The sequence below is a fragment of the Varanus komodoensis genome, unplaced genomic scaffold (assembly GCF_004798865.1).
Source record: "Varanus komodoensis strain SLA01 unplaced genomic scaffold, ASM479886v1 scaffold27, whole genome shotgun sequence".
Taxonomy (NCBI): Eukaryota; Metazoa; Chordata; class Lepidosauria; order Squamata; family Varanidae; genus Varanus; species Varanus komodoensis.
Window position 1 is genome coordinate 8703134 of NW_025335701.1, and position 9379 is coordinate 8712512.

The following is a 9379-nucleotide window of genomic DNA, read 5'->3' on the forward strand; positions in this document are numbered from 1 at the left end:
GCGGCTGCTGCAAAGGCGGCGGCGGCGGCGGCGGAGCGAGGCCTTTGCAGCCGCGGCGGCCGTCAGGCGAGCGGGGAGGGCTCCGGGGGGAGGGCCGGGGCGGGGCCAGGCGGCCGCCCGGCCTGCGCCCGCGAGAGCCGGCGGGCTCCCGCGCACCGCTGCGCCCTTCCGCTCGGCGCGCCCTGCCGGGGGCGCTCTGCACGCGCTCAGAGGCCCCGGGCTCAGAGCGGCGGCGGCGCCTCCTTCCCGGTTCTTGCACTCCTCCGCGGTGCCGGGCCCTCCGCTTTATTTCTGCCCTCCCCCCGCACGCCCTCTCCAAATTATAGGGGGAGGAGGCCCTCTGCACGTGCTCTGAGGCGGCCGGCCCTCCTGAGTTTGTTTGCCCAGGCGCCGAGGCTCCCACGCCAGCCCACCCTTTTTCTGGCCCCGCCCCGCGTCGCGTCGCGATGGTGGAGGAAGGCGCTCTACGCGCGCTCAGAGACACCCTGGCCTTGCACGCTGCTTTCTTACGCGTGGGCTGGCGTGGCCTGCTCGTCTGGAAGGAGGAAAGGAAAGGCGCGGTGGGCCCTGCGCAAAGAGTCTCCTTGCTTTACCCCTTAGGACAGCCCCACACTCTCTGTTGCCCCCAACCCTAATCTCAGACCAGGAGGCAGAAAATTCGCTGTGCGTGCATTCCGAGCTTGCATGTTTCTCATGGGCAACGTCCCAGCCAGCCCACCTATTCACAGCCTCTTTCTTCACTGCTGCTCCTGGTCCAAAATGAGCAAGGTAATCTGCACATGCTCAGGAGCTGTGCCAGCCCCAGGTTTTGGAGGGCCCTTAAGCAAGGGACCCTCAATGGGCCCACTCCACTATTGCTCTCCAGCTGGTCTTGCTCCTTCTCCTTCCCTTCATGGTAGCTGCTTGCCAGCTGAGAGGCAGAGCACTGCGGAGCAACAAAGCAGCCCTGGAATTTCCTCCTCCTCTTCACCTGGACGGGGCAGTAGTTGCAGCCCCGGAGGAGCAAGACAAGGGACCACATGTTGGTGACCAAACCGACCTCCGATGGAAAGTGCTTGGGAAGCGGGTTTGGCCCCGGAGCCCCGAGGCACCCTGCTTTCCACGCATCCGAGAGAGCAGGCCCCAGTGCGTGGTCTCCAAGGAGCCTCGGGCGAATGTATCATTTTGCTGCTGGAACATCGGTTCCAGAGAGGCCCATTAAAAACACAGAGAGAGCCAAAGATCTGGAGAGGTTTGATTGGTTGGCGCCACACACCGGCACTTTTAATTCCCCTCCACGTGAGGTGAAGTAGCCCTCAGCAATATCATTGCAACGCAGCCATTGACGGGCAGTTGCTGCCCTGGATCCTCGGGGATCGAATGGGGCTTGCATCACTCTGGACCAGCCCTGGCACCCTCCAGGCCCCACCCGCATGGAGTCGCAGTCCGGCACACCTGGCGGGCCCCGGGACGCTGGGAGCGTCTCTTTGGGTTTGTGTCGTTTTGCTTGCCCCTCGAGTCCTGGGTCATAATCACTTGTGAGCAGAGTAAGTTGGTGTGTGTTGTGGGCCAGCCGCTCCGGTGGAGGTCTCTCCCCCACTCAACACACACACACCTTTCCTTGCCAGACTGCCCTGGCTGAGCCCAGGGTGCCATTGGCCACGTTGGGCTGGTACCCGGGAAGAGCGGTGGTTGCCACTGGACTCCGTCTGTAGCCAGACTGGCTGCTGTGCCCTTCCCTCTGGTGAAAAACCCGTGCCCACACGGGAGGGAAAGAGCTTTCTCAGTCCACCAAGCCTGGGATGGTCTTTGGGACTTTATTTTCAAAGCAGATAGGCTGCATTAAGTGCATATACTTTGTTTCCGACACGTGTTGTCTGTTCTTGTGTTTTCAAGTAGCACAGGCTTCAGAAGTGTGTTCCAGAGGGAAGGCTGAGGCATCGTTTCCCAAAGGTCATATAGATAAGCCTGCTTTTCTTTTTTTAGGCATTTAAAATCTTCATGCCTTTGAAAGCTCCAGAAAAGTTACGGTGCCGCGTGACATGTTCACAAAACACACATAATACCAGTTTGAACTTTTGGCTGCTGCCAAAGTGACATTTCAGTTTCTTTCTTCACAGCAAACAGACCCATTTCAATGAGATCTTAATTTATTATCCATTCTCTGTGTCTAAGATGGGACTTTCTCTTGTTTGCAGTTGGGGAAAAATGCTTATTTATTTAAAACTGTTTTACTCCGTCTACTACCAAGGTCTCGGGACAGTTTGACAGTAAAGCAGATAAAATGACATAAAATTCAGCACCCTAATTCATTTCATCCTAATTAACTTCTATAACATTAAATAAAACCTGTAACCTGGGGTCTGCTGCTGGAATGCAGTGCCACCCAAATCATTTGGGTTGTTGGGCACATTTGGGATTTGTGGCACTCCTTCAGAGAGGCCATCACTTCCTAGAATGCAAAGTGCCGAGTCTAAAAGAAAAGTGACTTACACAAGAATATGGCAGTGGCGGGTGAGCTCCAAACGGCGAGGCACGCTTTCGAACTAGCAGTTCCTGCACAGAGAGGAGCTGAAATGGTTGGCTTAGTGAGAAACCCCACCTGGGGCTCAGCAGCAGTCTTGGAAATAGCAAGAATCACTTGGCGGCGCACCAGTCTTCTAGTTCATCACTGCAAAACCTTCATGATAGAAAAATCGGGATCAATAGAGATCAATTAAGTCCCCAAAGGGACGCCCGAGGTGGTATATGTCATACTGGGAACCAAAATGCCTGTCGATGGAATCTGGAGAGCCAGTGTGGCGTAGTGGTGAAGAGCGTGGGACTGGGACTCAGGCGATCCGGGTTCGGGTCCCCGCTCGGCCATGGAGCCCACTGGGTGGCTTTGGGCCAGTCACAGACTCTCAGCCCAACCTGCCTCACAGGGTTGTTGTTGTGGGGATAAGGTGGAGGAGGAGAACGATGTAAGCTGCCTTGAACCCTTTGTAGGAAAAAGGCAGGATATAAATCGGGGGGGGGGGAGCCCACTTCTCCCCCACGTTTGCCCTTGAACCCAGACTAAGCAAGCATTACCTGCACACTACAGAGTCACGCAGAGGGAAAGAGCACCCCTCTTATGCAGGTGGGTAACTCTGTGCTCTAGGAAAGACGAGCACAATCCGATGAATCCCGTGAAGGGAGGCAGGTAGCATATAAATGTGCACCAGTGAATGGGGCCGGATGAGCTTCATGAGGCATGGGAAAAGAAAGTGGCGCCTCCCCGATGCGTTGGACTACAGTTCCCATTGTCTCCAGCTAGGCATGGGGGTGGTGGGGGCTGTGGTCCAGCATACCCGGAAGGCAGCAGGTTGGGAGGCCAACCCGAGTGGAAGGTGCGGCACTGGCTGGACTCCACACAGACCTGAGACCGGTCAAGGAAGGGAGACCCATGAAAAAGCCAGTGTGGCCCAGCGGGGCCCAGTGGTTTGGGCGGAGAAGATCTAGCCGGGAAGCTTCCCCCAGGTGTGCTTGCACCCCTACCCCTCTTCCCCAGCCCACTCCCCCATTCTCCTTTTCAAGTTTTGCAAAGATACACATGCAGGAGGAAAAGTGTCCACACCTTGGGAATGCCGCTTGGGGGACTGTTTTGCATTTCTCTGACTTAAACCCAAAAGGTAAAAAAAGAGGGTTGAAGACCAGAAAACAGACCTATAGAGAACAAAACATATCCACCCCCTGTAAGGCCCTTTTCCTAGAATTACACAGGGGTGACAGGTGTAACCTGTGCAATTTTAACTCCTCCCTGGCCAAGCAGAAGCATCTTCTCCTGGCCCTGAAGGTTTGTGTTGTCTCAAATGAGCATCAGCCCTTTTGGCAGGCCAACCGCACACCTCCCCTCAGATTTTTTTAGCCCACCTTCCTATATACATGTACCCATGACTGGCCAGATTTCCCTGGTGGGCCATAATCATTGGAGAGGGCCCACAAGGGTTCATGAGCAGCTGCTGGGTACCTGTGGCCCTCCCATTGCCCCCACATTCGGCACCTCTCCTTGGATACCGCACTCAGCATCTCTGTCCGACGGACTCCGTGTGCTCAGCGGAGCAGCAGGGCCAGGCCACCTGCACCGCGATTCATCAACCGACGCTCGCCCTGCTCTCTTCCTCCCAAATGATGAATTTGATCTGGATCAAAATAAAATCCATGCAGGGGAGAACAGAAGAGGAATCAACTGCGTTTGCTTATAGATCACTACAGTGCGAGCCCAAATCGATAAAGCCGATCCATCAGGAATGCCAATAGGAATGCCAATCTCGCGTACGAACATAACAAGGTACGACCCATGGGAAAGACACACTTTTTGGTGTGTGGGCCAAAAATGGAAGGGGGTTATTTTCCAGCAAGAGAAAAGCTCGTTCAAGGCCCTGAGAAAACTCAAGCCAGCAAGTAGGAAAATTTTGCCAGCTGAGCGTGTCCATTTTAGACCATCAGTTTCAGTAATTATTTCGGTATTTATTCATGCAGCCCCAAGAAAAAGAACAACCGCAGCAAGCTTGCCTTGCCCTTTGTTGGAAAGAACATCAGTAACAACTTTAAGATTAAGAACTGGTTGTCTCGTGCAACGCTGGCAAAATTAACCCATTATATAAATAGAAGACTTGCCAATGTATTTAATGAAAAATGGAAAGCCTATGATTTACTGTTATATTGAACTAATATTTAAGAAAATGGAATTGTAAAAATATTAGCAATGTGTACTTCATGTTAAAATTATGACATTATTTATAATTGTTTTGGTAAATTAATCTGTGGTTGAATCTTAATTGAGAACTGGTTGATTTAACTGACTAGAGGAGACAGAAATTTTTGCTTTCGCATGAACAGGTTAGATATTGAAGGTATATGTTATATTTCTGTAATATCTTTTGGTATCCTTTTTTGCGATACATAGTTATCTTTTATGTGAATCTTATTTTTCTTTTTTGTGAAAAAAAGAACTGGTGTCTTGAGTTTTCCTGTCCCCCCCTCCTCCCCCCCAGTCCCTTTTCCTTTAGTGTCGTACCTTTTGGATCATAAACCCGAGGGCAGGAGCTGTCTTACTCTTAATCTGTGTGAGCGGTGTGGGAACCAGCTTTGGCTGAAGAATGGGCTAAATGTGCTGTGATTTATTTATTTATTTATTTATTTATTTATTTATTTATTTTAGGAGGTCTAACCGGCCCCCTCTCATGGGTCCCCAGGCCGTTTATACCCACCCGTTACGAGAATATCAAACATTGAACTATTTGGTATGCTACAATACTATTATTTATTTATTTGAAACTTTTGTATGCTGATCCTTATGCCAGGCATTTCAGGATGGCTCACAATCCTTAAAATTGAGATGCAATAAAACCACATAAATAAATAACATAATACAATAAAAATTTACATAAAAGCGACTGTTCAGAACGATTAGGATACTAATTTTTGATTAGGATACTAATTTTTAAAATAGCAATTAAATAAAAAAGTTTTGACCTGGCGCTGAAAAGAATATAAACTCAGCGCTAGGTGCACCTCTCCGGGGAGCGCATTCCACAATCTGGGCGCCACCGCAGAGAAGGCTCTGCTCCAGGTAGATCCACCAGGATTCAGGGAAGGGCTTTAGAGCTGGGCTTTAGAACTTTCCCCATTTTATTCCCATCTCAGGCCTGAGAGGTAGCCTGAGGCTAAAGGGCCCAGATAGCTTCAGGTAGGGCAGGAGGAAAGACACCTGTCGGAATCCGGTCCCAGTCCACACAGCCAAGTCTGAGCATGATGGAGCCATGGCCTATTAAATCCCATGTTCCTGCAAGAGCAGCTGTTGTGCATGAAGCAAGACAAACCCCCCCCCCCGGTTGGTTATTTTTAGGCAGATCTCTCCCTCCCCCCCTCCCCTGCTCCCCGTTCTATTAGGCTAGACATGCTCACGACATGCCAGGTGTGTCGTGAGCAGAGCTGGCTGGAGCTGGGGGTCAGACTAGATGTCCTGGGATACCCCTTCTGACTCTGTTTCTATGTTTTCAGGTAGAATGGCTTTTATAACGTATTTTTAGCATTTTCCTCTTTGCACCCCACCCAGAGTGCTTCAGCTGTTAAACAAGATGGGAGAAACGTCATATACACAGCCAATATTACAGTAAGGTTCTTCTACAATGGGTGTGTGCGTGTGATCATGTATATGAGTGATTGTGGCCAGCTTAAAGCGTATAAATTTATCTCCCTCCCAAATGGCAGAGATAAGTCATTCCAGCACATAGGTTCTTCTCCAATGTCCTGCTTGGACCAGGAAACCTAGACCTAAAGAAAGCTCAGTATCATCTAGCTATTTAAGAATAACCACTACACCACACTGCCTCACTGGCTGGTGATTAGCCATGTTTTGCAGAGCACATATTTTGCCATGATGCCCAGACAATTTCTGAAATTGCTGATGGTCCCACAGGGGACAGGAAGGTCGCCCACTCCAGCCCAGGGCTCTGGTGCATGGAATTACGCAAGATTCCCAAGCCCGCATCTAAATTAGGCTGGAAAGAAACACTGCTGAAGGGATCGTAAAATTTAATAGAGGAAGCGACAATACCGCCTTCCTTGGACGTGAGGTCCATTAAAATAAGTTGCACTTTCTTCTGATTACACACAGATACAATTACACTTCAATTTGTGTTTCTCTTGCTGACCATATTTTTAAAAATTGGTTGTGCAAAAGCGCTGTCAGCACGATAGCAGTTGAGCGTATAATACATGGCCGAAGACAAATACTTTGGGAAGGCAGAGAAATGCAAAATGGAACAATTTTTCAGAGTAACTGGCCCCAACATGGTGCTTGGGTGAAAGGGTACCGTTCTAAAAGAAGCCCCCAAAGAATTTTAAATAAATCGAGGGCAGCAAGTTGAACTGCCTCTGCAGAACAGCCAGAGATGACCCCAAGGCTTTCGGCCATGCTTATGGTGTGTCCTTCAATTGCTGCAGTAGTTTTCAAGACCAGCAAACTACAGCACGATGGTGTGATAGAACTTAGAGGGGTAATTCAGGGAGGGCCTGAGAACATCAGTAGAGCACCTGCTTGCCTGCAGAAAGATTGGAGAACAAGATGGTGATGGCATTATGTGGGTACTCCTTCACTTTCACCTGTATTAGCAAAAATCTAGCATTATTTATTTATTTAGAAAATTTCTATGCCGCCCCATTCGCCGAAGCCTCAGGGTGGCTTACAAATAAATCAATTAAAAAACTATAAATTAACAATATAAAACAAGTTAACAGTATAACTTGTTAGCCACATTTGGGGTTATTTTTTGGCCCCAGCTGAAAGTGCTTTAGACAAGGAAAGTGCAGACTGAATTCTTCTCCCAGAGGGTTCAGAATGGATTTCAGCTCTCAGCAAGTAGAGGTGACTTAAAGTTTAATCCTTCCTGAGGCTCTGCATAACTATTAAATCTACAAAACTACATTCTGCTTCTTGTGTTTCCTGCCTTCCCTTCCTTTGCAAAGTGAATTGATTGGAAATGGCCTATTGCATAGCCTTGACCCAAACAGTGTTGATGCAGACAATACCACAAAGGGGTGCTGCCGTGCTGTGTGCCTGCTGGGAACAGGAACTGGCCAATTAAAGGGCCAGGTCAGGAATGGGATAAACAGGAAGGAACTAACTCAAAGGGTAAAAGCTAAGAAAGGAACAGGAGCTGTCTTAAGGAAAGGGGCGAAGATGACTCTACTAGCTAAAGGGCCAATTTCAGAGCAAAGTTTTCTACATGACATGTTCTCCTTTAATATAAATAATTCCAAATAAAATTATAATACGATCTTGCAGGTCCACACTGGATAGGCTGATGCAGCCATTACTTTCTTCTCTTCTAATTATCAGAAATTAAGTTTGCAGGGCAGGGATGATGGGAAAATGGAATACGGCATCATCATCATTTGGATTCTTGGTAAGAAATGAGTGAAAGAAGTATTCCAGTTCTGGAGCCTGAAATATTTTGGACATTTCTAGAGCTCTCTGATGAGAACAAACTTTTCTACCTTCATTCCTATCAGACATAAGCGAGGTTAAAACAACACGGCTTGTGACTGAACTGTAGTGGCATTTGTTACATTGGTGATTTTTTTCTGCAAGGTACCCAATGCTTACATCATTCTTCTGCTGCTTTCCATCTTATCCTCACAACAACAACCCTGTGAGGTAGGTTAGCCAAGGAGGTAGTGGCTGGCCCAGAGTCACCCAGTGGGCTCCATGGATGCATGGGCACAAGAACGTGGACCTCCAGCCCAGCTGAGATAACAAACCACAGTGAACAACTGATGACTCACAATCAAACCACAAACCATGCATCCTCTTCATGTTGGCACAGCTGCACTCAGAGCGCACTGCAAGTCACTTTTCGATAAGCCACCTGTGGTTCAGCACCTGCAAGTGCATTTTTGTACTGTCTGAAGCCGGTCAGTAGCTTGCATTCAGAGTCCGAGGTTTTTGCGGACCCTGCAGTTTCACAGCCTTAGCTTGTCACTCAGTTGTCATGGAACTGATTTGCCACATTTTGTCTGTTTTTAGCTGTGCCTTCCCAGATCTCTCCAGAGGCATAGCAGGAAAGACCAGTAGGAGCTGGGTGATGGAGCGTGGCCGAAACATTCAAACACGATACGAAAGAGAACAAAGAGCCCGTTTTTGTGTTTACAGTATGAGTGTATGGAAAAGAACAAATGTCTCTAGGAGAATTTTCATAATACTTTGCCATTTCGTCCTTGAATTCATGGCACAACTTTATACGGAGAACTCCACTAAGAAAAATAAGATATTCCATGCAGATAAACTGAGAATGACCCCAAGAAAGGTACTATTAGACCTTATTTTGGTAGGGTTTTGAACAGTGGCCAGCGGTTATTTGAAGCATATGAAATGCACGTCTGCTTTGGGTCGCCACCTTCTTTTTCTAACACTGTTCTTGTGCCTTAATCAGTGGCTTGGCAAATAAAAATCAGTCCGTCTGCTCTAATGCAAAAAATGCCTAGGGGGCAAAGTCCCTCCCATCACTTATCTCCATGCTCTTGGGGCCCCCGATCTCAGCGCTCTGCTGCTTTTAAAGATGCAGGGGTGAAAGGAAAGCGGTGGCAACCCAGGCGGCTGGTTTGCTGCCCGCGTTTGGTGGCCAGTATCTGGCAACATGCCTGGTCCTGAGCCAGTTTAATGAGGGGGTGTTTCCTCAATGCAAACGCAATTTATTTTGCGAATGGTTATCTGCCTAAAACCCTCAAACCCTCGAGATCACTTCTAAAAAGGAGAAAACTCCACCCTGTTTGTCATGCTGTGCGGCAAAGGCAAAGGCGGCTGAGTGGCTCAGAAGCAGCCTCTCCTTCTCGCCAGGAGCAGGGCTGCTCTGCAACCGCACAGATCTAGGGC